The sequence below is a fragment of the Balaenoptera musculus genome, chromosome 10 (genome assembly GCF_009873245.2).
Source record: "Balaenoptera musculus isolate JJ_BM4_2016_0621 chromosome 10, mBalMus1.pri.v3, whole genome shotgun sequence".
Lineage (NCBI taxonomy): Eukaryota > Metazoa > Chordata > Mammalia > Artiodactyla > Balaenopteridae > Balaenoptera > Balaenoptera musculus.
The window spans coordinates 2,169,832-2,197,178 of NC_045794.1; the positions used below are offsets into that span (position 1 = coordinate 2,169,832).

The 27,347-nt window shown below is 40.4% G+C and overlaps 1 protein-coding gene across 6 annotated transcripts in view; it reads left to right on the top strand.

The window, feature by feature from the left end:
- RAD52 (RAD52 homolog, DNA repair protein) overlaps window positions 1-27,347 on the top strand; it is a 75,573-nt gene that overhangs the window by 18,275 nt on the left and 29,951 nt on the right. For 2 of the 6 annotated variants that reach the window (XM_036866394.1, XM_036866397.1), the window contains exon 1: window positions 24,612-24,965. The exons of 2 other annotated variants lie outside the window; for them this stretch is intronic. The gene's annotated coding sequence lies outside the window, so the exon portion shown is untranslated. 2 more of the 6 variants (XM_036866395.1, XM_036866392.1) reach the window with 2 other exon arrangements.

Below are 27,347 nucleotides of genomic sequence, written 5' to 3' on the forward strand. Positions count from 1 at the left end.
AACAAACAATCCAATCAAAAAATGGGCAGAAGACCTAAATAGACATTTTTGCAAAGAAGACATACAGATGGCCAACAGGCACATGAAAAGATGCTCAACATTGCTAATTATTAGAGAAATGCAAATCAAAACCACAATGAGGACTTCCCTCGTGGCTCAGTGGTTAAGAATCCGCCTGCCAATGCAGGGGACACGGGTTCGAGCCCTGGCCCAGGAAGATCCTACATGCCGCGGAGCAACTAAGCCCGTGCACCACAACTACTGAGCCTGCGCTCTAGAGCCCACGAGCCACAACTACTGAGCCCGTGTGCCACAACTACTGAAGCCCGTGCTCCTAGAGCCCATGCTCCGCAACAAGAGAAGCCACTGCAATGAGAAGCCCACGCACCACAACAAAGAGTAGCCCCCGCTTGCCACAACCAGAGAGAAAACCTGTGCACAACAACGAAGACCCAATGCAGCCTAAATAAATAAATAAATAAGTGTATTTAAAAAAAACCCACACAATGAGGTCAGAATGGCCATCATCAAGAAGTCTCCAAGTAATAAATGCTGGAGAGGGTATGGAGCAAAGGGAACCCTCGTACACTGTTGGTGGGAATAAATTGGTGCAGCCACTATGGAGAACAGCTTGGAGGTTCAGTATAGAGAACAGTATGGAGGTTCCTTATAAAACTAAAAACAGAGCTACCATATGATCCAGCAATCCCACTCCTGGGTATATATCTGGAAAAAGTGAAAACTCTAATTCAAAAAGATACATGCACCCCAATGTTCATAGCAGCACTGCTTACAGTAGCAAAGATATGGAAGCAACTTAAGTGTCCATCAACAGATGAATGGATAAAGAAGATGTGAGATTTTATATATATATATATAAAATTGGGTATTACTCGGCCATAAAAAGGAATGAAATGATGCCATTTGCAGCAATGCAGATGGACCTAGAGAATATTGTGATTAGTGAAATAAGTCAGACAAAGGCAGATACTGTATGATATCACTTATATGTGGAATCTAAAAAATAATACAAATTAATGTATATGCAAAACAGAAACAGACTCACAGATATAGAAAACAAACTAGTGGTTACCAAAGGGGGGTGGGGGGACAAATTAGGGGCATAGGATTAATAGATACAAACTACTGCACATAAAATAGATAAGCAACAAAAATTTGCTATATAGCACCGGGAATTTTACCCAATATCTTGTAATAACCTATAACGGAATATAATCTGCAAAAAAAAAAAAAAAAAAAACCTGAATCACATGCTGCACACCTGAAACTAAGGCAATATTGTAAATCAACTGTACTTTAATAAAAATTAAAATTACAAATTGCTCTTCTGTTTTTGTTAGGGTCTCTCATTCATGCTCTTTAAATCTGGTTTGGTTTCTCCTGCGGACTCTCTCCTTGGCTTCCAGATGGCCACCTTCTCGCTGTGTCCTCACATGGTCTCTGTGCTCCTGCATCCCTGGTGTCTTGCTGTGTGTCTCAGTTTCCTCTTCTTATAAGGACACCAGACAGATTGAATTAGGACCCACCCTAACAGCCTTATTTTAACTTAGTCACCTCTTTAAAGGCCTTGTCTCCAATCACAGTCACATTCTGAGGCACTGGTGTTAGGGCTTCAACATCTAAATTTTGGTGCAACACAAATCAGTTCATAACAAGTAACTTCCTGGCTCTCTTCCTTACCTTACTGGCCATTCTTTCAATTTTCTTTGTTCCTTCTCTTTTGTCTTGCCTCTACATGTTAGAGTGCTCAGGACTCGGCCTTGGGATTCCTTCTCCTTTTTGTCTACACTTTATTCTTATTATCTCATCCACTCCCATGGCTTTAAATATTACCTACATACCAGTGACACCTACATGTACGTGTCTAGCTCTGACCTCTCCCCTGACTCCTACTCTGATACTCCCTACCCTTGCCAATTACCTCACCTCTCTAAAATGCAATTTTCTTAACTGTGAAGTAGCAATAACAGTGCCTAGTTCTTAGAGTATTTTTGAAAATTAAATGAGATAATGCATATTAAACACAGCATGCTGTTTAGTTAACAATTAATGTTAACGTTATTTTGATATCTTTGGAATGTCTCTGTGAAAGGGTTACATCATACTCTTAAATGCTTCTTTCTGTGGTGAGTTGAGTGGCAGTGACTTGATAAGCAGCAGAGCTGCCATCATACAGTAGCCAAGGACAGGAAACAAAGAACACTCTATCCCCTGGAGATCACGGCTGAATTCAAATGAACAGAATGTTATTACTGGATTGAGAACCTAGCTGAGTCACTCACACCAACATAGTGATGCTTGAGGAAAATGCCTCCCAACCTCCAACAGCCAGACTCTATTCTGTCACTGAAGCACCTACTCTCTCCGTTTTTACATAAAGCATTAATAAAAGGACCTGTGAATCACCACACCAGTTCCACACCACCCAGATGGTTCCATTTGCAGCCTGCGTTAAATGTAAAGTACATATAGGCCAACCACTTGCCGACCACGTCATATCCTGTTCCAAGTTTGCTGTGGCAAAAAAAAAAATCAAAGAGGAGAGAACACTTCCCACCTAATTTTATGAGACAAACTTTAACCTGATACCAAAACTAGACAAATATAAGAAAATTTCAGACCAATATCTCTCATGAGTATACATGCAAAAATGTCTAGCAAATTTTAGCAAATCTAGCAAAATAAAAACCATCATGACAAAGTGAGTTTTTTCCCAGGGATGCAAAATTGATATAACATTGGAAAATCAATCAACGTAATTCATGTTAACAGACTAAAAAAGAAAAATCATGTGATCATATTAATATATGCAGAAAAGGCATTTAACAAAATTCAACACCAATTCATGATTAAAACTATAAAAAAAGTAGTAATAGGAAGGAACTTTCTCAATCTGATAGAGTACATCAATTAATAAAAAACAACCTACAGCTAATTTCATGTTTAATGATGAAAGACTAAATGCTTTTCCTCTAAGATTGGGAAAATTTTAAGGGTGTCTGCTCTTACCAATCTTCAGAAGTCTAGTGGGAATCCTAGCCAGGGCAAGAAGACCAAACAAACGACCAGAAAAGCACACTGATTGAAAAGGAAGGCATAAAACAGTCTTTATTCACAGGTGTGACATGATTGTCCTTGTAGAAAATCTAAAGAAAGCTACAAAAAGCTATTAATAAATAAGTTTAACAAAGGAACAGGAAAAAAAGTTCAATTACAATATGTAGACCAGTAACAAAACAATTGGAAACTAAAAAAAAAAAAAAAAGCCATTTCAACAACAGCAAAAATATGAAATAACAGGGATAAATTTAACAAACTTCAAATATTGCTGAGAGAAATTAAAGAATACCTAAATAAATGGAGAGATACACCATATCTATGAACCAAAGGACTCAATATTGTTAAGATATCAATTCTCCCGCAAATAGATCTATAGGTCAACATAATCTCAAGAGACATTCCAGCAGGATTTTTTGTAGAAATTTACATGCTTATCTTAAAATTTATATGAAAATGCCAAGAGCCTAAGATAGGCAAAACAATTTTGAAAAAGAACAAATTGTAGAACTTAAGCTACCTATTTCAGGATTTATTATAAAGCTAGAGTAATCAAGACAGTGTGGTATTGGTATAAAGATAAGCATATAGATCAATAGAACAGAATAGAAAGTCCAGAAATACATTCTCAAGTATCTGGTCAATTGTTTTGTTTTGTTTTGTTTTGGCCATGCCGCGTGGCTTGTTAGATCTTAGCTCCCTGACCAGGGATTGAACCCTCGCCCTCGGCAGTGAAAGCGTGGAGTCCTTACCACTGGACGGCCAGGGAATTTGTTTTTTTAGACAGAGGCGCTAAGGCAATTCAATGGGGAAAGGATAGCCTATTCAATAAATGGTGCTAGAACAAATATGTATATTCAAAGGAAGAATCTTGACATTTATCTCATACTATATATAAAAATTAACTTGAAAAGGTACATAGGAGCTAACACTAAAAGAGTTCTTGAAGAAAGCATAGGAGAAAAATTTTCTGACATTGAGTTAACCAAAGATTTAAAAAACCAAAAAAGCACAAACTTAAAAAAATGATGTTGGGCTTCATCAAAATTTAAAACTATTGTTCCTCAAAAGACAAACCACAGTTTAGGAGAAAATATTTGCAAAACATATCTGATCAAGGAGTTGTAATCAGAATATATAAATAACTCTTACAACTCACTAATAAGACAATCTGATTTTTTTTAAATGAACAAATAATTTTACAGACACTTCACAGAATATATGAGGACAGCAGAGGCACATGAAAAGATGACCATCGTCATTACGGAAAAACAAGTTAAAATCACAATATGGAACAACCGGCTACATCCCTACTAGAATGGCTAAACTTAAAAAGATTGATAATACCCATTGTTTATGAGAATGTGGAACAAGAGTGACTTCAAAATATCGCTAGCAGGAAACCAAAATAGTACAGCCACTCTGGAGAAATAGTTTGGCAGTTTCTTGTAAAGTTACCCATCAACATAGCCATTCCATTCCTAGGTAATTATCCAAGATAAATGAAAAACACATCTACACAAAGACTTGTTTTGGAATGTTTCTGGCAGCCATACTTATAATAGTCAACTGGTAAATGGATAAACAAACTGTGACACATCCATACAATGGAATGCTGCTCAGTGATGTAGAGGGACAAACTCCTGATACATGCAGTAACATGACTGCATCTCAAAAACATGTACATGAAGGAAGCCAGGCACAAAAGACCGTAAATTCCATTTGTTTTCAGTTCTAAAAAGAGCAAAACTGTAGTAATAAAAACTAATCAGTAGTTACCAGGGGCCAGAGGGTGAAGGAGGAGTATAAGGAAACTTATGGGAGTGATGCTTGCAAAGGACATAAAGTAAGTTTGCAGTGATGGAAATTTTCTACGTTTGGATTATGGTAGTGGTTAAATGGTTGCATATAATTTGTCAAAACTCATTGAAACTAATATTTCAAACTGGTAAATTTCCTTGTATGCAAATTACACCTCAATACAGTTGATTAAATAAGCAAATTAAAAATACACAATTTGCAAGAATTTACCAAAAAAGAGATATACATTAAACACATCAAAATGATTGCTGGGGTGGAGGAGGGAAATAAGGGTGGTTTATTTAAAGGGAATAAACAGGGTCTTCCCTGGCGGTCCAGGGGTTAAGACTCCGTGCTTCCACTGTAGGGGGCGCGGGTTCGATCCCTAGTCAGGGATCCCTGCAAGCCACGTAGCCAAAGGGAATAAACAAACAATTAAATAAGAACAAAAGAGACCAATGCTGTTAATGTGTATGAAGTGGAGAGTATGTATGATTAACAGATCATACTATATGATTAACTCAACCTTATACATCTGAGCTTACGAGAAAGAAAAAGAAAAAAAACCACAATTCTTACAGGGCCAGCCTAAATAATTTTGGTAGGCACTTCTAGATGTATAACCAAAACCTATTCTGGCCTTCTTTCTTACTACCAGAATCCTGACTTCATTCAGGATGGTAATATGCCCGGATGGAAATACTCAACTTCCCAGGTAGGGGTGTCCATATGACCTTGTTTTGGCCACTGTGATACAAGTGTAATGCTTCATGGGGTTTCTACAAAAGCTTCTAAAAATCGTCAGACTCAGCTCACATGTCCTTTGCCTTTTTACTGTCTGGAACATGGGTATGAGGCTGAGGTGGGACAGTCACACTGTGATCAAGAGGCCCACATGGGGTGAAAGCCACATGTTAAGATGATGAGTCCAAAAGAGACAAGGAGCCTGAAGAATTCACGACTTTATGAGGATACTGTACCAGCTTTAGACTAGACCTCTAGACTTCTTACTCTGTGAAAAAAATCTAGTTCCACTTGGTTAAAGCCACTGTCGTGGGGTTTCTGGTGTACACAAACAAGTGCAGTCCTAATTGCTAGAATAGCTGTAACATTTCAATGACATAAATCCAGTTGATTCTTTTTCTTTTTATTGAGATAAAATTGCCATATAATATCATGTAAGTTTAAGGTGAACAAGGTGGTGGTTTGATACACTTGTATATTGCAGTATGATTACCACGGGAGCATTAGCTAACAGCTCCATTACATAATTATCATCTTTTTTTTGTGATGAGAGCATTTAAGCTTGAGTCTCTTAGGAACTTTCAAGTATGTAAAACAGTGTTTTAAAAAAATTTTTATTGGAGTATAGTTGATTTAAAATGTTGTGTTAGTTTCTGTTGTACAGCAAAGTGAATCAGCTATACATATACATATATCCACTCTTTTTTAGATTCTTTTTCCCATATAGGTTATTACAGAATATTGAGTAGAGTACCCTGTGCTATACAGTAGGTCCTTATTAGTTATCTATTTTATATAATAGTAATGTGTATATGTCAGTCCCAATCTCCCAATTTATCCCTCCCTGCCCCTGGGTAACCATAAGTTTGTTTTCTACATCTGTGACTCTGTTTCTGTTTTGTAAATAAGTTCATTTGTACCACTTTTTAAGATTCCATATATAAGCAATACCATATGATATTTGTCTTTCTCTTTCTGACTTACTTTACTCAGTATGGGAATCTCTAGTTCCATCCGTGTCACTGCAAATGACATTATTTTTTTCTTTTTTATGGCTGAGTAATATTCTATTGTATATATATGTACCACATCTTCTTTATCCATTCCTGTCGATGGACATTTAGGTTGCTTCTGTGTCCTAGTATTGTTAACTATAACCACAAGACTGTACGTTAGAGCCCCAGAACTTATTCATCTTCTAACTGTAAGTTTTACCCTTCGACCAACATCTCCTCATTTCGTCCAACCCTCCAGCCCTTGGTAACCACCATTCTACTCTGTTTCTACAAATTCAGGTTTTTTAGACTCCACGTGTGATATCGCACAGTGTTTGTCATAGAATAATGCCCTCAAGGTCCATCCATATTGTTGCAAATGGCAGGATTTCTTTGTTTTTTATGGCTGAATAATATTCCATTATATATATGGACTATGTATATATACATTTTTATACACACACACACACACACACACACACACACCCCACATCTTCTTTATCCATTCATCATTCAATGGATACTTAGGTTGTTTCCATATCTTGGCTATTGTGAATAATGCTGCAGTAAACGTCTGAGTGAAGATGTCTTTTTGATATCCTGTTTTCATTTCCTTTGGATATATATCCAGAAATGGAATTGCTGGATTGTATTGTAGTTCTATTTTTAATTTTTTGAGGAACCTCCATACTGTTTTCCATAGTGGCTGCACCAATTTACATCCCCACCAGTAGTACACAAGGGTTCCCTTTTGTCTATACCCTCACCAACACTTGTTATTACTTATTTTTTGGATAATATCCATTTTAACAGGTGTGAGGTGATATCTCATTGTGGTTTTGATTTGCATTTCCCTGGTAATTAGTGACGTTGATCATCTTTTCATGTACCAGTTGGTTGTTTGTATGTCTTCTTTAGAAAAATTTCTATTCAGTTCCTCTGCCCATTTTTTTAAAAATAAATTTATTTATTTATTTTTGGCTACATTGCGTCTTTGTTGCTGTACGTGGGCTTTCTTTAGTTGTGACAAGTGGGGGCCACTCTTCATTGCAGTACGCAGGCTTCTCATTGCAGTGGCTTCTCTTGTTGCAGAGCATGGGCTCTAGGCACGTGGGCTTCAGTAGTTGTGGCACCTGGGCTCAGTAGTTGTGGCTCGCGGGCTCAGTAGTTGTGGCGCCCGGGCTTAGTTGCTCTGCAGCATGTGGGATCTTCCTGGACCAGGGCTCGAACCTGTGTCCCCTGCGTTGGCAGGCGGATATTTAACCACTGCGCCACCAGGGAAGTTCCCTCTGCCCATTTTTAATTGGATCACTGGGGGGTTTTATTCTTCTACTATTGAGTTGTTTGAGTTCTTTATAATTTCGCCTATTAAGCCCTTATCAGATACATGGTATACAAATATTTTCTTCCATTCCATAGGTTACCTTTTCATTTTTTTAATTGTTTCTTTCACTGTTCAGAAGCTTTTAAGTTTGATGTAGTCCCACTTATTTTTGCTTTTATTGCTTGTGCTTTTGAAAGCTGATTCTTTTAAATGAAACATAAAAACTAAGGCATTGAAGGGACAGTTTTTGAGGGCTATCTTAAAGATTCTGGACTGAGAGATAGAAATGCTTACATTGAGTCATTCCCAATACCCTGTTCCCCTGCTCACACAACAGGCATTTATGGGTCTCCTGCTCTGTGCCTAGCATTGTACAAGATGCCTACTAGGAATTCAGTCTTAAGGAGGATGCATACAAGCTAACAGATGAATCATGGTACAGCACAGTGAAAGCCTGACATAGATAAGGAATTTTTCAGCTACGAAGACTGAAGTGATGCCAGGCACAGAGCCCAGATTCTTGCAGATTTCCTTCAGAACTTAAACAAAGGTGCCTAAGTTTTTCTTTCTGCCACTGATATGCAAATTATTTCTTCCAAACTTTCCTTAGCTCAAGAACAATTGCATACAACCAGCTCCTAATTTTACTTGGGAGAGCTGATAGTTCACGGACAATCAAAGTCTACAGGAATTTCCAGATCACCATGAAAGCAATCATGTCAACCTAATCTACCTATTGTTTTACAATGTAAAACAATGTAGCAAAATAAGTTGGAGTTCTGTGCCCCCTTTTTGGCAGAAATATTAGTGAGTTGTGAAAGGACCAAACTAGTCATTCAGAGGTGAAAGGAAGCAGCCTGAGTGATCCAACACTACATAAATAAATAAGGATCACCACCTAATATGTGAAATAGATCAGCTCAACTATAGATTCAAACACAAGAAATTGCTGATATTAGACCATTTTTGACCTGTAAAAAAAAATGACTCTTTCTTATGGTTCAAACTAACACGTCAGGCCGAAGAAAAAACACATCAGAAACAGAGAGGAAGAAAAAGTCCTAGACCAAATTTGCAGAAGTCCTGCCCTCTACCGTCTAGGGTTTGTTCATTCAGTAAATATGATTGAGCACCTACTGTGTGCCAGCCCACATAGTGCAGTCAATTGGCACAGCATCCTGGTTCATCTCTGGGATTATACAAGGACAAGAGGACCAGTTCTCACACCCAAAGCTTTTCTGAATTATTTTTTTTTAATCATGAAATTCCAGTGTTGGAAAGAGACTTGGAGCCCATTTAGTCTCAGGCAGAAAATGCAGAACAAGAGACAATTTTTCAGGATATAGATTTACTGTAATAAATGAGGTAACAAAGTTAGTATTGATCACCGAACCTTCTAAAACAATGAAATCAAAGGGCAATCCTTTTTGACTGTAAAAAGCTTTTTCTCGGAGGAGAAATAGTTGAGTTAATGGATACAGAACTAGACTTATTCTCTGTAGAAGCCACAAAAATGCAGTAAAAATCATTGTTTTACGTTTGTAGAGAGCCCTGTCACTTATAAAGCTCTTTTCAGTAGTAATAACTATGTTTTACATTTGTAGGGAGACTTATAGTTTACAAAGCTCTTTCACTCACAAGATTTTATTTTATTTTCCCCCAAATTCTGTGATGTTCATAGGCAAGTATTATCTATTTTAAAAGCATTTCATTTTAACATAATTTCAGTCTTAAAGAAAAGTTGCAATAGTACAAAGGATTTCCACATACCCTACACTCAAACTCCAACTGTTAACATGTTACCACTTCTGCTTTATAGCTGTCTAACATGTTTTTTTCTGAACAGTTTGAAAATTGCAGTCTTTTACCTCTAAATACTTCAATGTGTGTTTTCTAAAAACAAGTATATTCTTTTACATAACCATCATGTAAATTTCAAAATCAGGTAATTATTATCAATATAATGTTATTAGCTAGTTTACAGATATTATTCAAATTTTGACAATTGTCCCAATACAATCATTTATAGAAACAGAAAATTCCAAATCACAGGTTGCATTCAGTTTTCATGTCTCATTAGTCCTCAGTCTGGAACAGTGCCTTAGGTTTTTCTTATCTTTCATGACCTTGGCATTTTTAATGAGTATAGGCCGGTTATTTTTTAGGATTTCCCTCAATATTAGTTTTTCTGATGTTTTAATTCCATTTAAAAAAAATATTTACTTATTTATTTATTTGGTTGTGCTGGGTCTTAGTTGCGGCAGGCGGGCTCCTTAGTTGTGGCATGTGAACTCTTAGTTGTGGCATGCATGTGGGATCTAGTTCCCTAACCAGGGATTGAATCCGGACCCCCTGCATTGTGAGCATGGAGTCTTAACCACTGGACCACCAGGGAAGTCCCTAATTCCATGTTTAAATTGTGGAAGATAAGACTCAAAGTTTGAAAGATGGACAGTAAATGGCATAGGTAGGACTCAAATATGGGTCTTCTGACCTCAATATGATTGCCCTATACCTTCAAAGTAATAATAATAATGAACTTATATGTATGTATAAGTTACTTTTGTATATATCATAACAATCTATCAGCACAAATGTTCAAAGATGAGCTGCTTGACTATTTGCCAGTTAAGTTGAACCTTTGGATGGGGAGTGGGGACTGATTTTCAGATTGCTCTGCAGAGGTGCTTCAAGCCCAGGAGGGCTGGGCTGCAGGTTCCTGTCCCAGTTTCGCTAGGACAGAACCACTGTGTTTTCTCTGTTGGAGTTATATCTACAGTTTCATTTTTTTTTAAAAGGATACTGCTGCTAAGATTTTGAAAAACATTAAAGGAGATGATCTTTAATTATACTGTTAATCAAGAGAAAGAAAAACAAACAAAAAACCCACCCACAAATGACTACAATTACTCTAGAATAACCAATTTCTAAAAATTCAGTAGACATTAGGGGAATTCCCTGGTGGTCCAGTGGTAAAGAATCTGCCTTCCAATGCAGGGAACATAAGTTCGATCCCTGGTCGGGGAACTAAGATCCTACATGCCACGGGGCAACTAAGCCTGCATGTCACAACTACTGAGCTCCCACGCCTCAGTGAGAGAGCCTGCGTGCCGCAAACTACAGAGCCCACACACTCTGGAGCCTATGCGCCACAACTAGAGAGACAAAGCCCGCATGCCACAACTAGAGAGAAGCCTGCGCACTGCAACGAAGAGCACGCGCGCTGCAACTAAGACCCAACGCAGCCAAAAAAAAAAAAATGAAATAAATAAATACATACATACATACATACATACATACATACATACATACATACCCCAAGGTGATATCTTTAAAAAAAAACTTTAAAATAATATTCCTAGGTTATAACATCAGGTGTAGTATCTATCATTCTACACCCTAGGTTCTGCTATCAGTCCAGATACTGAATTCCAGTTCACCTGTTGTTTCCTCCATGAAGTCTTCCTGATGACTCTTTAGAAGTAACAAATTCATTCATCTAAATTCCATTATCTAGATGTCTCATCACCCACTACTTTTAGTATGTGTTATGTCTGTGTATGTCTTATTTCCCTGCTCTACTGTAAGTTCCTTAAGAGTAGGTGCTGTGTTTTATTCTCTTTGTATTCTCTATACAGGCATAGCTCAGGGATATTGCAGGTTTGGTTCCAGACCACTGCAATAAAGTGAATATTGCAATAAAGTGAATATTGCAATAAAGTGAGTCACATGAATTTTTTTGGTTTTCCCAGTGCATTTAAAAGTTTACACGATACTGTAGTTTATTAAATGTACAAGAGCATTACGTCCTAAAAAACTATATACATACCTTAATTTAAAAATACTTTATTGCTAAAAATGCTAACCATCTGAGACTTCAGCAGGTTGTAAACTTTTTGCTGGTGGCGCTTCTTGCCTCAGTGTTGGTGGCAACTGACTGATGAGGGTGACGGTTGCTGAGGGCTGGGGGGACCACGGCAGGTTCTTGAAATACGGCGACAGTGATGTTTGCCCCATCGATTGACTCCTCCTCTTACAAACAGTTTCTCTGTAGCAGCGATGCTGTTTGACTTCATTTTACCTACAGTAGAGCTTCTTTCAAAATTGGAGTCAGTCCTCTCACACCCTGCTGCTGCTTTCTTTGTTGCCATTTCAAGAGTCTTCACAGCATCCTGACCAGGACTAGATTCCATCTCAAGAAACCGCTTTCTTTGTTCGTCCATAAGAAGCAACTGCTCATCCATTAAAGTTTATCATGGGGTTGCAGCAGTTCAGTCCCATCTGCAGGCTCCGCTTCTAATTCTAGTTCTCTTGCTGTTTTCACCACAATCTGTAGTTACTTCCTCCACTGAAGTCTTGAACCCCTCAAAGTCATCCATGAGGGCTGGAATCAACTTCTTCCAAACTCGTGTTCGTGTTGATATTTTGACCTCTTCCCATGAATCATAAATGTTCTAATGGCATCTAGAATGGTGAATCCTTTCCAGAAGGTTTTCAATTTATTGATACTTTTCCCAGAACCATCAGAAGAATCACTATCTATGGCAGCTATAGCCTTATGAAATGTATTTCTTAAATAATAAGACTTGAAAGTTTAAATTACTCATTGATCCATGAGCTGCAGAATGGATGTTGTGTCAGCAGGCATGAGAACAACATTCATCCCACTGTCCATCTCCATCAGAGCTCTTGGGTGACCAGGTGCATTGTCAATGAGCAGTAATACTTTAAAAGGAATCTTTTTTTTTTCTGAGCAGTAGGTCTCAACAGTGGGCTTAAAATATTCAGTAAACCATGTTATCAACAGATGTGCTGTCATCCAGGCTTTGTTGTTCCGTTTATAGAGCACAGGAGAGTAGATTTAACGTAATTCTTAAGGGCCCTCGGAGTTTTGGATGGTAAATGAGCATTAGCTTCCATTTAAAGCCACCAACTGCATTAACCCCAACATGAGAGTCAGCCTGTCTTTTGAAGTTTTGAAGCCAGGCACTGACTTCTCTTCTCTGGTTAGGAACGTCCTAGATGGCATCTTCTTCCAATATAAGGCTGTTTCGTCTACACTGAAAATCTGTTGTTTGGTGTAGCCACTTTAGCTACACCTTCTGGGTAACTTGCTGCAGCTTCTACTCGGCACTCGCTGCTTCACTCTGCACTTTAATGTTATGCAGGCGGATTCTTTCCTGAAACCTCATGAGTCACCCTCTGCCAGCTTCAGACTTTTCTTCTGCAGCTCCCTCACCTCTCTCAGCCTTCATAGAAGTAAAGAGCGTTAGGGCCTTTCTCTGGATTAGGCTTTGATTACAGGAATGTTGTGGCTGGTTTGATCCTCTATCCAGACCACTCAGACTTTCTCCATATCAGCAATAACGCCGTTTTACTTTCTTATTAATGCTGTGTTCACTGGGGCAGCACTTATAATTTCCTTCAAGAACTTTTCCTTTGCATTCACAACTTGGCTAACTCTTTGGTGTAAGTAGTCTAGCTTTTGGCCTGTCTCGGCTTTTGACATGCCTTCCTCACTAAGCTTAATTCATTTCTAGCTTTTGATTTGAAATAAGAGTGCAACTCTTCCGTTCATTTGAACACTTAGAGGCCAATATAGGGTTATTAATTGTGCCCCATGAATAGGGAGGCTCGAGGAGAGGGAGAGAAGTGGGGAACAATGGGTCAGTAGAGCGGTCAGAACACACATGACATTTATCAGTTAAGTTCAGTATCTTACATGGGCGCAGTCCATGGTGTCTGCAAACAATTACAACAGTAACATCAAAAGTCACAGATCAGGGCTTCCCTGGTGGCGCAGTGGTTGAGAATCTGCCTGCCAATGCAGGGGACACATATTCGAGCCCTGGTCTGGGAAGATCCCACATGCCGCGGAGCAACTAGGCCCGTGAGCCACAACTACTGAGCCTGCGCGTCTGGAGCCTGTGCTCTGCAACAAGAGAGGCCGCGATAGTGAGAGGCCCGCGCACCACGATGAAGAGTGGCCCCCACTCGCCGCAACTGGAGAAAGCCCTCACACAGAAACGAAGACCCAACACAGCCAAAAATAAAAATAATAAATAAATAATAAATAAAAAATTTTTAAAAAAAGTCACAGATCACAGATCACCATAACAAATATAATAATAATGAAAATTTTTCAAATATTGTGAGAATTACCAAAATGTGACACAGGGCCACAAAATGTAACAGCAAATGCTGTTGGAAAAATGGTGTCGATAGACTCGCTCGATGTAGGGTTGCCACAAACCTTCAATTTGTAAAAAGAAAACAAAACCAAACCGCAGTATCCACAAAGCGCAATAAAATGAAGAGCAATCAAATGCGTAGTTCCCTGCCCAGTATTTTGTACCTAGTAAGTGATCAATAAATATTTGAATCAGTTCTTTTTTTATTTGGGAAAATAAAACTAAACCACTGTCATGAGAAAGAGGCATTCAGCTTGTTCTGTGTAGTCCCAAAGCATGGATCAAGAAGTGTAAAACTGATATAGAAGCACTTTCTTCCAGTTACGGTTGTCCAACGATAGATTTACTGACTTGTGAGGTGAGGTTTCCACTAGCAGAAATGGGATGATTATTGAAGAAGCATAGAGTAAAATCTTATTCAGTTCTGAAACTCTCTTAGTGGCGAAAGCAATAACTCTGAAGCCAGACCACCTGAGTTCAAAGTCTGGCTAAGCCACTGAGTGCCTAGGTGGTTTTTGGCAAACAACTAAATCTCTCTGTGCCAGTTTCTGTGTTTGCAAAGTGGGGATGATTTCTTTGACTCTAAGATACAATTATTTTATCTTAACATTTCTGAAATCAGGATGCTTATTACAATCATTGTCAGCCAGATGGCAGTTTTGATATAGTTGTCAGTTCATGTTGTTCATACTTGAAATGAGCTATGTGCAATCTTAGTACATCATGTGTACTGAGTTTGACTTTCTTTTAAAATGTCTTTCGAAAGATTGTGGCATAGATTGGTATTGAAAATAAAACGTTTTTGTGTATGCAGAAAGACAAGGGAACAGCAGTGGGTGTAAATTTCAGATTAGTGAACAGTATTTACTGTTGATTAGAATTTTTTTCTTTTCTTAATGGTAAATTACATAATGGTAAGTCTTGAACTCGACAACGTCTTAGATTCAGTGAATCTGGTATCTCATTGGTTACCTCATGAGGTTATTATAAAGTGTAAGGATTAAATGAGTCAATACCTATCTGGAAACTGCTTAGAACAGGGCCTGGTGCAAAGTTAGCACTGTGTGAGTACTATTGTTATTATATTTTTATATACTTAGACACAGTTGATTTCAACAGTTGCAGCCTCTAATCTAGCTTCTAATGGGGTGCCATAAGCAGTAAGGTTATGGAGATTGCAAAAGGACAATTAGGGGTTTCCCCAAGGTGAAAATATAGCCTTGGGAATTTGGAATCGATGCCACTGAAGTTGAGGAAAGCCTCTGACAATACAGGAAGTTCTTGTAGAACCAGACTCTTTAAACTCTTCTCAGTGAGACTGAATGCAAATGAAAAGACGCTGGAAATAAAAAATCAAGGTTATGGTGGCAGCACCAGCCTTCTCTCTCTCTTACTCTCAACAGTTTCTGTGCTGACCCACATTTCCATCTGCCACGTCACAGCCTGGCAGGAGTTCCACCATTCTGAAGATAAATCACTTATAAAAGACTCACTTTCATTTTGAACGCTGACTGAGTCTGCAGCAACAGGAGGAGGGCCAATGCTTCTCCAAACTTCCTTGCCTGCCACTGCCTCAACTCCAGCAAGACTAACTTTTCCCAGGGAGTAGATTAGTTGGGGAAAGGTGTTTTGCACTGAAGCAAGGTAGTTCTGGTCCCAGCTGGCTCCACCTCCCAACACTTGTTTGGGTGGGTGGGCTTCGTGGAATGATAATTATTGAAAGAATGCAATATGGAGATTTCCATTTGACAACTGCTACTTGTATTCTCAAAGCCTCTTACTCCCTTGTTAAGAAAAAGACAGTAGAATGTACAGGAAACCAAGGGAAATTGTGTGTATTGATTGGGCTGAGACCCACATCTGTATATTAAATGTCTCCTAGTGTGTCAGCTCCTGCTTTTCAACAAACAATAGTTAGCCAATCAACTATTAAGATGTCACCTGTCTTATTCCAAGCACTATGTTCACTTCTGCCTTAACTTCAGTAGGGTCAAGCAATGGGGGGAAGGCTCTAGGATTCGGGGAAGGTGTTGAGGGTCTAGGGAGACATCCTGCCACCTCTCTCGCTCCAGGATACCAATGGACTACCGAAATGAAGGATCAGTAAGCTCTGAAAGCATTTTAGATTGCTACCCACTCTTCTCCAGATCCCTCCTTTCTGGCTCCAAAAGCATGAAGGTATTCACTCATTACACCAGGTTGACAACCCAGGTAAGAAAGATGGATCAATTTTCCAGTATGGCTGATTTAAGTGTGTGCTTGAAGGCAGATTCACAAAAACAATCAGCAGTACTGGAAAAGCCTAGAATTTGCACACCTCACTGCAGTGTGCTCTAAGTTTATGAAATAACGCCCTTGTTTTGAGGTATGACTCAACCTGACCTGTCTCTACCACAGAGAATGAGGCCCAGGATAAAGTATAATTATAAAATCCTGGAGCATCTTAGAAGGAAGTCATTTGATAAACACCAGGTGTTTTAATATTGCTAATTCAGTCATTGTGAGGAAACTTGCAGAAGCTTCAGGCTGTCGATCTGCTCCAGGGTGTAGGTGGTACTGAAAGCGTGTACCAGGAGAAACAAAGAATGCCTCTGCTGCCATATAAACCATATATTTTTTGTGGTCATAAAAAATAATACCTGCTTAACTAATAAGAACCTGCTATATAAAAAAATAATAATACCAGCTTATTATGGAGGGATACAAAAATGTGTAAATTTATAGAAAAAATAAAGTCACCTATATTCCCATTGCCCAGAAAAATTTGATGTTTCCTTTTCACCTTAAAAAGATTAGTAGGGACTTCCCTGGTGGTGCAGTGGTTAAGAATCCCCCTGCCAATGCAGGGGACATGGGTTCGAGCCCTGGTCCGGGAAGATTCCACATGCCGCGGAGCAACTAAGCCTGTGCGCCACAACTACTGAGCCTGCGCTCTAGAGCCCGCGAGCCACAACTACTGAGCCCGTGTGCCTAGAGCCCATGCACCCCAACGAAGCGTAGCCCCCACTAGCCGCAACTAGAGAAAGCCCGCGCACAGCAACGAAGACCCAACGCAGCCATAAATAAATAAATAAATTTATTTTTTAAAAAATAGGACAAGGAATACCTGTATACCCTTTACCCAGATATGCCTTACAGTTAACACTTTACTCCATTTGCTTTATCTGTGTTCTATCTATCTATCTATCTATCTATCTATCTATCTATCTATCTATCCATCCATCTATCTATAATTAAAGGGTGAGTTCCATCCATTGTGGCTCTTTAACCCTAAATACTTCAGTGTGTATTTACTAAGGATAAGGGTTTTTCTCCTCTAACATAACCATAGTTGTCAGCTTTATAAATTCATAAGATTACATTGATTTAAGAATTTAATCTATCATCCATATTCCCATGTGATCAACTGAGCCAAAAATGTCTTTTATGGCATTTTTCCCCTCCAGCACAGGATCCAGTCTAGGGCCGGGTACTACATTTGGTTGTCAAATCTCTTTACCCTCCCTGATCCTGGGACATTTTCATAGCCTTTATCTTTTCTGACACGGACATTTTGAAGAAGGCAGTGTCTACCACCCCTGCGCCTAACACACACTTTTTCCCGTGTAACTGAACGTTCCTCATTCTGCATTTGTCTGATGTTTTTTGTGATTAGACTGAGGTTATGCATTCTCTGCTGGAACGTGGCGAGGGGATGCTCTGTCCTCCTCGGGGTATCGCATCTGGAGACAGTGTCCAGTTTTCCTCACTGGTGATGTTAATTTGATCACCTAGTCAAGGTTTGCCCAATTTCTCCATCGTACTATTACTGTTGGTTTTTTTTTTCCTTCCTCCTTTGCAGTTTATGTCTATGGGGAGACAATTTACGATCATGCCAGTATTCTCCTCATCCAAATTTCCCCTCAGATTTAACATCCATTGATGATGCTTGCCTGATTCAATCTTTACCACGACAGTTGCCAAATGATAATTTTCCAACTCCAGCACCTCCTCAACATTTGCCAGTTGACCCTTGTCATTCTGCTATTTTTTTTTTAATGGGGAAGGACTCATCAATTCTTCTCAGTACAATTTTCCACATATCCAAAAAGTCAGATAATCTCTCAGCACCGTTTTTCCCCCTGTAGACATTCTATCTGGAGCTCTTCGTCCTCTCCTCCACTTCAGACTCGTGGTCCCCTGGCTGCTGCATAGCTGCCTTCCTGAGATTTTCACTTCTTATCATCTAAGGAATTTCATGGCCTTTTTTCTGTGTTGGATCCTGTTTCCTGAATCCTGTGCCTTCCTCTTTCTTAGTTTCCTTTTATGTTTTGAAGAGAAGAGACATTCTTCTCTAGCTTTCTGAGAAAAGGTAGGCAACAAGTTAATTTTCTTTGAGCATATGTGTGTCTAAAAATATCTTTACTTATTCATTCACTTTATTGATAATTTGGGTATTGAATTCTAGGTTAGAAGTTATTTTCCCTTGGAATCTTTAGTGTCTTTTAGCTTCTGTTGCTGCACAGAGGAAGTCCAAATGCAGTCTGATTCCTGATACTTTTGATGTAACCTGATACTTTGTATGTAACATACTTTTTTGGTTTTCATTCCACATATTTTCATTTAAAATATTTCCTCTACCTCTTATGGTATAAAATTTCTCAGTGTAGCTCCTTTTTAATTCATCATTCTGAGCCCTGGGGTGGGACCTTTCAGTATGAAGACCTATGTCTTTCAGGTCTGAAGAGTTTTTTTGTGTTTTCTCTGTGTTAATTTCTTCCAGGTGTTTTCTTATTCTCTCTTTCTGGAATACCTATTTGTCAGATGTTGGACTTGATTGATGCTTTAATTTTCATATTGTTTCTCTTTTATTATCCATCTCTTTGACCAACTTTCTGAGAGATTTTTTTTAACCTTATCTTCCAAACTTATTAGTGAAATTTTTATGTTAGGTATCATATTTTAAATTTCTAAGTGCTTTCTTTATCTAATACATGTTTTTTCTTTTTTCTTAGAGTATACTGTTTTGTGAACCGAATACATATATCTTCTTAGCCTAGAATGTTATTTATGTTTTCTTTGGAAAAATGTTTTTCTGTTTGCCTTCTCTCTTGGGTTCCTTTTTCATTTGTTTTAATAGCTTTTATCTCAAAGATATTCCCTGTGATCCTTTACCGTCTTCATATTTAAGAATGAGGTATTAATCAGCTCATTGGAAGATTTCTGAGCGTATGGAAGTTCTCTGATTTGCCTCATTGTAGGCAAGCTTTTAAAAATTATTTTATTTTAATGAAAAAATTTGAAATTGCAGTAAGATACACATAATATTTACCATCATAATAATTTTCAAGTGTACATTTAAGTGTACATCTCAGTAGTGTTAAGGACATTCACATTGTTGTGCAGCCAACCTCCAGCTCTTTTCCTTTTGCAAAATTGAAATTCAATATTCATTAAAAAACAACTGTCCATTTCCCCCTCCCTCCAGCCCCTGGCAACCACTCTTCTACTTTCTGTCTTTATGAATTTGACTACTTTAGATATCTCCTATAAGTAGAATCATACTGTGTTTATCTTTTTTGACAGGCTTCATAATGTCCTCAAGCTTCATCCATATTGTCCCATGTATCAGAATTTACTTCCTTTTTAAGGCTGAATCATAGTCCATTGTGTGTACACACCACATTTTGTTTATCCATCATCTGTCAATGGACACTGGGGTTGCTTCCCCCTTTTGGCTATTGCAGATAATGCTGCTATGGACATGGATGTGCAAATATCTGTGGGTGTGCTATGGACATGGGTGTCTGTAAAGACTCTGCTTTCAATTCTTTTAGGTATATAACTAGAAGTGGAATTGTTGAATCATATGGTAATTCTATTTTTAATTTTTTTGAAGGCCCACAATTGTATTTGCACCATTTTACATTCCTATCTGTAGTGCACACTATTCCAGTTTTTATACATCTTTGTCAACATTTGGTATTTTCTGTTCTTAAACGGTAGCCATCCTAATGAGTGTGGGTAAGCTGTTTTAAGTGTATAGTTTTGGGCCCTGCTTTTTCCACAGAAAATGATCTTGAAAATTCTTTTTTCCATGTCAGTAGGGTTTTTTTGTTTGTTTTATTTTTAGGCCATGCGGCATGCAGGCCAACCAGGGATCGAACCTGGGCCCCCTGCATTGGGAGTGTGGAGTCTTAACCACTGGACTACCAGGGAAGTCCCCTCAATAGGCATTTTTTTAAACATGATTTTTAATGGCTGTACTATTTAACAGATTCCATAATGTAACATTTTAATTAGTTTCCAGTAATTTTTCAGGGTATAAATAATGTTGTGCAGAATATTCTTATAAAGAAATTTTTGTGTACATCCCTGATATTTTTCTTAGTTGCTAAGGTCCTACAGGTTGAATTCCTGTATCAGAGGGTATATGTTTTTGATATATATTCCCAGATTGCTTTCCTGAAAGGTTGCATCAGTTTGTATTCCTACCAGCAGTATGAAAGTATCATCCACACTGAATATTATCAGACAAAATTATTTCAATGTATGATCATAAATACAAGGTCAGTAAGACTATATACATCAACAGATAACAGTGGTCAACTCTGAGAATAGTTCTGGTTTTGACATATGAGTGGTTATGTAAAATGCTAGATTAATTTTTATTGTTTGTATTTTTCAGTAAGAACATATGTAATAATTATATAAAAATAAATATTTCAATTTCCTAATTTAAAACGGAAATGGTTGAAATTATATACTTATTTTATTTTATTTTTTTTATTTTTATTTTTTAAATTTATTTATTTATTTTTATTTATTTATTTATGGTTGTGCTGGGTCTTCGTTTCTGTGTGAGGGCTTTCTCTAGTTGCGGCAAGCGGGGGCCACTCTTCATCGCGGTGCGCGGACCTCTCACTATCGCGGCCTCTCTTGTTGCAGAGCACAGGCTCCAGATGCGCAGGCTCAGTATTTGTGGCTCACGGGCCCAGCTGCTCCGCGGCATACGGGATCCTCCCAGACCAGGGCTCGAACCCGTGTCCCCTGCATTAGCAGGCACACTCTCAACCACTGCGCCACCAGGGAAGCCCTATTTTATTTTTTTAAATTTTTATTTATTTTTTTAAATTTAAATTATCTATTTCTAAATGACAAGATCGTGTAACTCTAATATGAAATTTTCTCATAACTTTTTCTGAGAGCAGTGCCACTTAAGCAGTGCAAGAAACCTTGAATTTTACCTTATTTTTTTAAATTTTCTTGATTTAATTTTATTAATTTTTTTATACAGCAGGTTCTTATTAGTCATCCATTTTATACACATCAGTGTAGACATGTTAATCCCAATCGCCCAATTCATCACACCACCACCGCCACCCGCCCCCCCCCCAGCCGCTTTCCCCCCTTTGGTGTCCATACGTTTTTTTCTCTACTTCTGTGTCTCAATTTCTGCTCTGCAAACTGGTTCATCTGTACCATTTTCTAGGTTCCACATATATGCGTTAATATACAATATTTGTTTTTCTCTTTCTGACTTACTTCACTCTGTATGACAGTCTCTAGATGCATCCACGTCTCTACAAATGACCAAATTTTTTTCCTTTTTATGGCTGAGTAATATTCCATTGTATATATGTACCACATCTTCTTTATCCATTCATCTGTCGATGGGCATTTAGGTTGCTTCCATGACCTGGCTACTGTAAATAGTGCTGCAATGAACATTGGGGTGCATGTGTCTTTTTGAATTATGGTTTTCTCAGGGTATATGCTCAGTAGTGGGATTGCTGGGTCATATGGTAGTTCTATTTTTAGTTTTTTAAGGAACCTCCATACTGTTCTCCATAGTGGCTGTATCAATTTACATTCCCACTAACAGTGCAAGAGGGTTCCCTTTTCTCCACACCCTCTCCAGCATTTGTTGTTTGTAGATTTTCTGATGATGCCCATTCTAACTGGTGTGAGGTGATACCTCATTGTAGTTTTGATTTGCATTTCTCTAATAATTAGTGATGTTGAGCAGCTTTTCATGTGCTTCTTGGCCATCTGTATGTCTTCTTTGGAGAAATGTCTATTTAGGTCTTCTGCCCATTTTTGGATTGGGTTGTTTGTTTTTTTAATATTGAGCTGCATGAGCTGTTTATATATTTTGGAGTTTAATCCTTTGTCCATTGATTCGTTTGCAAATATTTTCTCCCATTCTGAGGGTTGTCTTTTCGTCTTGTTTATGGTTTCCTTTGCTGTGCAAAAGCTTTTAAGTTTCATTAGGTCCTATTTGTTTATTTTTGTTTTTATTTCCATTACTCTATGAGGTGGATCAAAAAAGATCTTGCTGTGATTTATGTCAAAGAGTGTTCTTACTATGTTTTCCTCGAAGAGTTTAATACTGTCCGGTCTTACATTTAGGTCTCTAATCCATTTTGAGTTTATTTTTGTGTATGGTGTTAGGGAGTGTTCTAATTTCATTCTTTTACATGCAGCTGTCCAGTTTTCCCAGCACCACTTATTGAAGAGACTGTCTTTTCTCCATTGTATATCCTTGCCTCCTTTGTCATAGATTAGTTGACCATAGGTGCGTGGGTTTATCTCTGGGCTTTCTATCCTGTTCCACTGATCAATATTTCTGTTTTTGTGCCAGTACCATATTGTCTTGATTACTGTAGCTTTGTAGTATAGTCTGAAGTCAGGGAGTCTGATTCCTCCAGGTCCATTTTTTTCCCTCAAGACTGCTTTGGCTATTCGGGGTCTTTTGTGTCTCCATACAAATTTTAAGATTCTTTGTTCTAGTTCTGTAAAAAATGCCATTGGTAATTTGATAGGAATTGCATTGAATCTGTAGATTGCTTTGGGTAGTATAGTCATTTTCACAATATTGATTCTTCCAATCCAAGAACATGGTATATCTCTCCATCTGTTGCTATCATCTTTAATTTCTTTCATCAGTGTCTTATAGTTTTCTGCATATAGGTCTTTTGTCTCCCTAGGTAGGTTTATTCCTAGGTATTTTATTCTTTTTGTTGCAATGGTAAATGGGAGTGTTTCCTTAATTTCTCTTTCAGATTTTTCATCATTAGTGTATAGGAATGCAAGAGATTTCTGTGCATTCATTTTGTATCCTGCAACTTTACCAGATTCATTGATTAGCTCTAGTAGTTTTCTGGTGGCGTCTTTAGGATTCTCTATGTATATTATCATGTCATCTGCAAACAGTGACAGTTTTACTTCTTCTTTTCCAATTTGTATTCCTTTTATTTCTTTTTCTTCTCTGATTGTCGTGGCTAGGACTTCCAAAACTATGTTGAATAATAGTGGTGAGAGTGGACATCCTTGTCTCGTTCCTGATATTAGAGGAAATGCTTTCAGTTTTTCACCATTGAGAATGATGTTTGCTGTGGGTTTGTCATATATGGCCTTTATTATGTTGAAGTAGGTTCCCTCTATGCCCACTTTCTGGAGAGTTTTTATCATAAATGAGTGTTGAATTTTGTCAAAAGCTTTTTCTGCATCTATTGAGATGATCATATGGTTTTTCTTCTTCAATTTGTTAATATGGTGTATCACATTGATTGATTTGCGTATATTGAAGAATCCTTGCATCTCTGGGATAAATCCCACTTGATCATGGTGTATGATCCTTTTAATGTGTTGTTGGATTCTGTTTGCCAGTATTTTGTTGAGGATTTTTGCATCTATATTTATATACTTATTTTAATATATATGCTTTTTGGTTTTATTAAAGTTAAACCTTTTTTCCTATTTATCTTTCTCCTTTTGTGAAATATCCACTCACTTCATTTGTCTATATTTCCTGAGTTGTTAGAACTTTTTATATATGAATTCTCTTCACCATACATGTCAATAATATTCCCCCTTTTTTCTTGTTTATTTTCTACTTCCAGAAGCTAAAGAAGTTGAATGTAGGTAGCTACATTTATCCATCTTTTACTTCATTATTACTTTATCAGCTTTTATAGTTAGAAAGCTTTTTTCTCCGTTCTGAGGTCGGATATTCATCTGCATATTTTTTTTACTTTGTTTTATGTGTTTCTGCGTGTATTTAACATTTCACCCTTGAATTCAGCTGTAATTTATTTTAGTGCATATTTTGATAAGGAATCTAACCCCAAACAGTAACTAAGTGTCCCAGCACCATTTGGAAGCCAACATTCCTTTCTTTACCAAATGCACTGGGGATGGGGGGGGGCGGGGGGTGTTCCCGGGAGGAGTGAGCAGTCAGCCCAGCAGGAAGTGACTTGCCCGGGGCTTTGCTGCTCACATCGGGGTCCGCGCGGCTAGAAGGGCGCCGGGGCAACAGCTGGAAAACGCAGGGACTGATTTTGTCGGAGTTTTCCGCAATCAGCTCGGAGTCGCGATGACAACTTTTTAATCTTGCTTTGCTCGGTGACGTCCCGAGCGCAGGTCGCCACGCAGCGTCTCCCTCGACGCGAGCGCCTGGGAGTCCTGCAGACCCGGGGGCGGGGGTGGGGGGGTGTGCGGGGAGGTGGGCGTGTGGGGCGGTGACGGGCGGGCGTGTGCGGGGCGGTGGGCGTGTGCTGGGCGGGAGCGGGCGCGGCCTGGGCCGGCGGGCTCCTCGGCCTGCGATCCAGGCCGCGCTCTGACGACCGGCCTTAGCAGGATGCAGGGGGAACGGTCCTCTCCCGCAGCAGCCTAGGGGCACTGAGCTGCGCCGAGCGGTCCTGCCGCCCCTCGTCGGGCTCGGGCTGCCGGGCTGGGAGCGCTGAGGGCGGCGCCACGAGGCCGAGCGAGTTCGCCGGCCGCCAGGGGCAGCAGAGATTCCCGGCGGCGCAGGGCCCGCGGGAGCCAAGCGGAGGGAGCGGCGGCACTGAGGTCAGGTTCGCGCTGTTAGCTTGCTTTTGCGACTCTCGACAGACGACTCTGCTCCCTCTCCGACTTGACTTGCGGCTCCTCTTCCTGTGCCCGGCAGTGGCCGACACGTTTTCGGTCGGACCTTCTTCCGAGGGCCCTTCCGCGCGTTCAGGCAGTTATGGCCCGGGGTAGAGCGGCCCGGACCTTTTCCCCAGCGTCCTCTGCGCGGTCGTGCCGGAGCGCCCTTCTCCGCGTTCAGCCCACCCCAGCCAGGCGCGCTCTCCGGCCCGGACCTTTTCCCCAGCGTCCTCTGCGCGGTCGTGCCGGAGCGCCCTTCTCTGCGTTCAGCCCACCCCAGCCAGGCGCGCTCTCCCGCCCGGACCTTCTTCCCAGCGTCCTCTGCGCGGCCGTGCCCGAGCGCCCTTTCCTGCGTTCAGTTAGGACGGAGCTCCGTGCGCGCGGCGTGGCGGAGGCGCGTGAGTGGGGTCTCCGCCGGGTGGGGAGCTCGTCTTGAGAGTCCCGGCTCAGTGGTCCCAGGCCCAGTGGCGTGTGCTGAACCGCGAGGGCGCTGCGGCCCGAGGGTGTTGGGACGGGCGGGGCGGGGACTGGGCCGCGGGGTAATCGGCGCCCGCGGGCGGGGACGGAGGGTGTCCGCGGCTGGGCCGCCGGGCGGGAGAGGCTGCGGCGGGGAAGGAGTTAACCGTTTAGGAGGAATTTGACAGGTCAGCGCGTCTTCAGCCTTTCTAGACCTTTCTTTAAAAATTGAGAGAGAATTCACATACGACTAAATTCATCCTTCTAAAGAGACCAGTTGAGTGGTTTTTGGTATAATCAGGTGATTGGGCCGCCATCACCGCTGTCCAATTGGAGAGCGTTTCATCGCCCGGGAAGGAAATCCCGAGCTCGTAGCTGACGCTTCTCCTGTCCCGCTGCCCAGCCCCACCGGGCCGCTTTCTGTCTCTGAGTTTGCGGGGCCAGGATAGTTCACCTCAGTGCAGTCAGACGGCGTTTGTCCTCTCGTGGGCGGCTCCTTGCGCGCGGCACAGCTCCTCGGGGTTCGTCCGCGCTGTTAGCAGTGGTCGGCACTCGCCCCTTTTTACGGCCGAATTATCATTCAGCGGAGGGAGAGACCATGTTGTGTTTCTCCGTCAGTCGATGGGCATTTGGGTTTTTGCACCTTTTGGTTTCTGAGACCTTTTGAGGTCTTTTCCTCCACGGAACTCACAGTCGGAGGCACAGTCAACTTAAAACTCTTCTCCCAACATTGAACTCTGGGATCGGATCAGGTAGTGTTGCAGTGGCGTCGGGTCAGCTGTCTTGCAGGAGAGTTTGCCAGGGTTTCTGTCCTCGGCTCAGCACTTGCTCGGCTGTCGGCTGCGGTGGTCACAGGCAGAGAAGCGTCGGTGTGCGGGTGTCATCAGCGATGCCGGCAAGACCTGTTGGCGCGTGATAGGAACCGGGTGGACTCGGAGATGAGCGCATGAAGAAGGTGGCTGAGAGCTGTGGGAGACGTCTGACCTCCGAGCACGCCCAGCTCATCTCCGTTATTTGCGGATGCACGGCCCGGCTAAAACACGGCACGAGCCGCCAAGTAGATAGCAGGGCCGACGCGCCCGTCCCCAGCTCAGGTCCAGCAAGGCGTCCCCCTGCCTTCTTGTCTCCGCTCACACTGTAAACCTGCGTCCTTGTTGTGGCATGTTTAGTGCCACAGTTTTATGCTTTTCGTTAGTGATTCCACTTTCTTTAACGCATTTTAAAAAATTGAATGAGAGATTCTTTAAATTCTAGAGTTCTTTACAACTTTCAGAAGTACCACTGCCCCGCTCTTGCCCCTCCCTTCTTCCCTCTCCGCACTGGTAACCACTGGTTTGTACTCTATATTTGTAAGTCTGCTTCTTTTTTTGTTTTGTTCACTAGTTTGTTGTGTTTTATAGATTCCACATATAAGTGATATCATACAGTATTTGTCTTTGTCTCTCTGACTTACTTCACTTAGCACAATGCCCTCCAAGTCCATCCATGTTGCTGTGATTTCACGGTTTAGAATGTTCTCCAAGCTTAGTGCTGAAGTGCTGTCTGGTGTTCCTAAGAGCAGGGTGGCTGTGATGTGCCTTACAGAGACACGGCAAGCTTCTCTTAGATGAGCTTTGTTCGGGCCTGAGTTATGTGCTGTTGGCTGTGAGTTCAGTAGTTACGCATCAACAATACATACTAAATAGGGTGCCTTTAATAGAAACAGGCAAAGCAAGCTTTTGTACTGACTGGTCGATGAAAATGTAGTGACTGGAGGCTCGCAGGAACCTAGGCCTGTATTTCTGCTAGGGGTAGTGTCTCGGTATTGGATTATTGAGTGTTCATGGTAACTGTAGAACATGAGTATCATGAATAGTAAGAATGGACTAT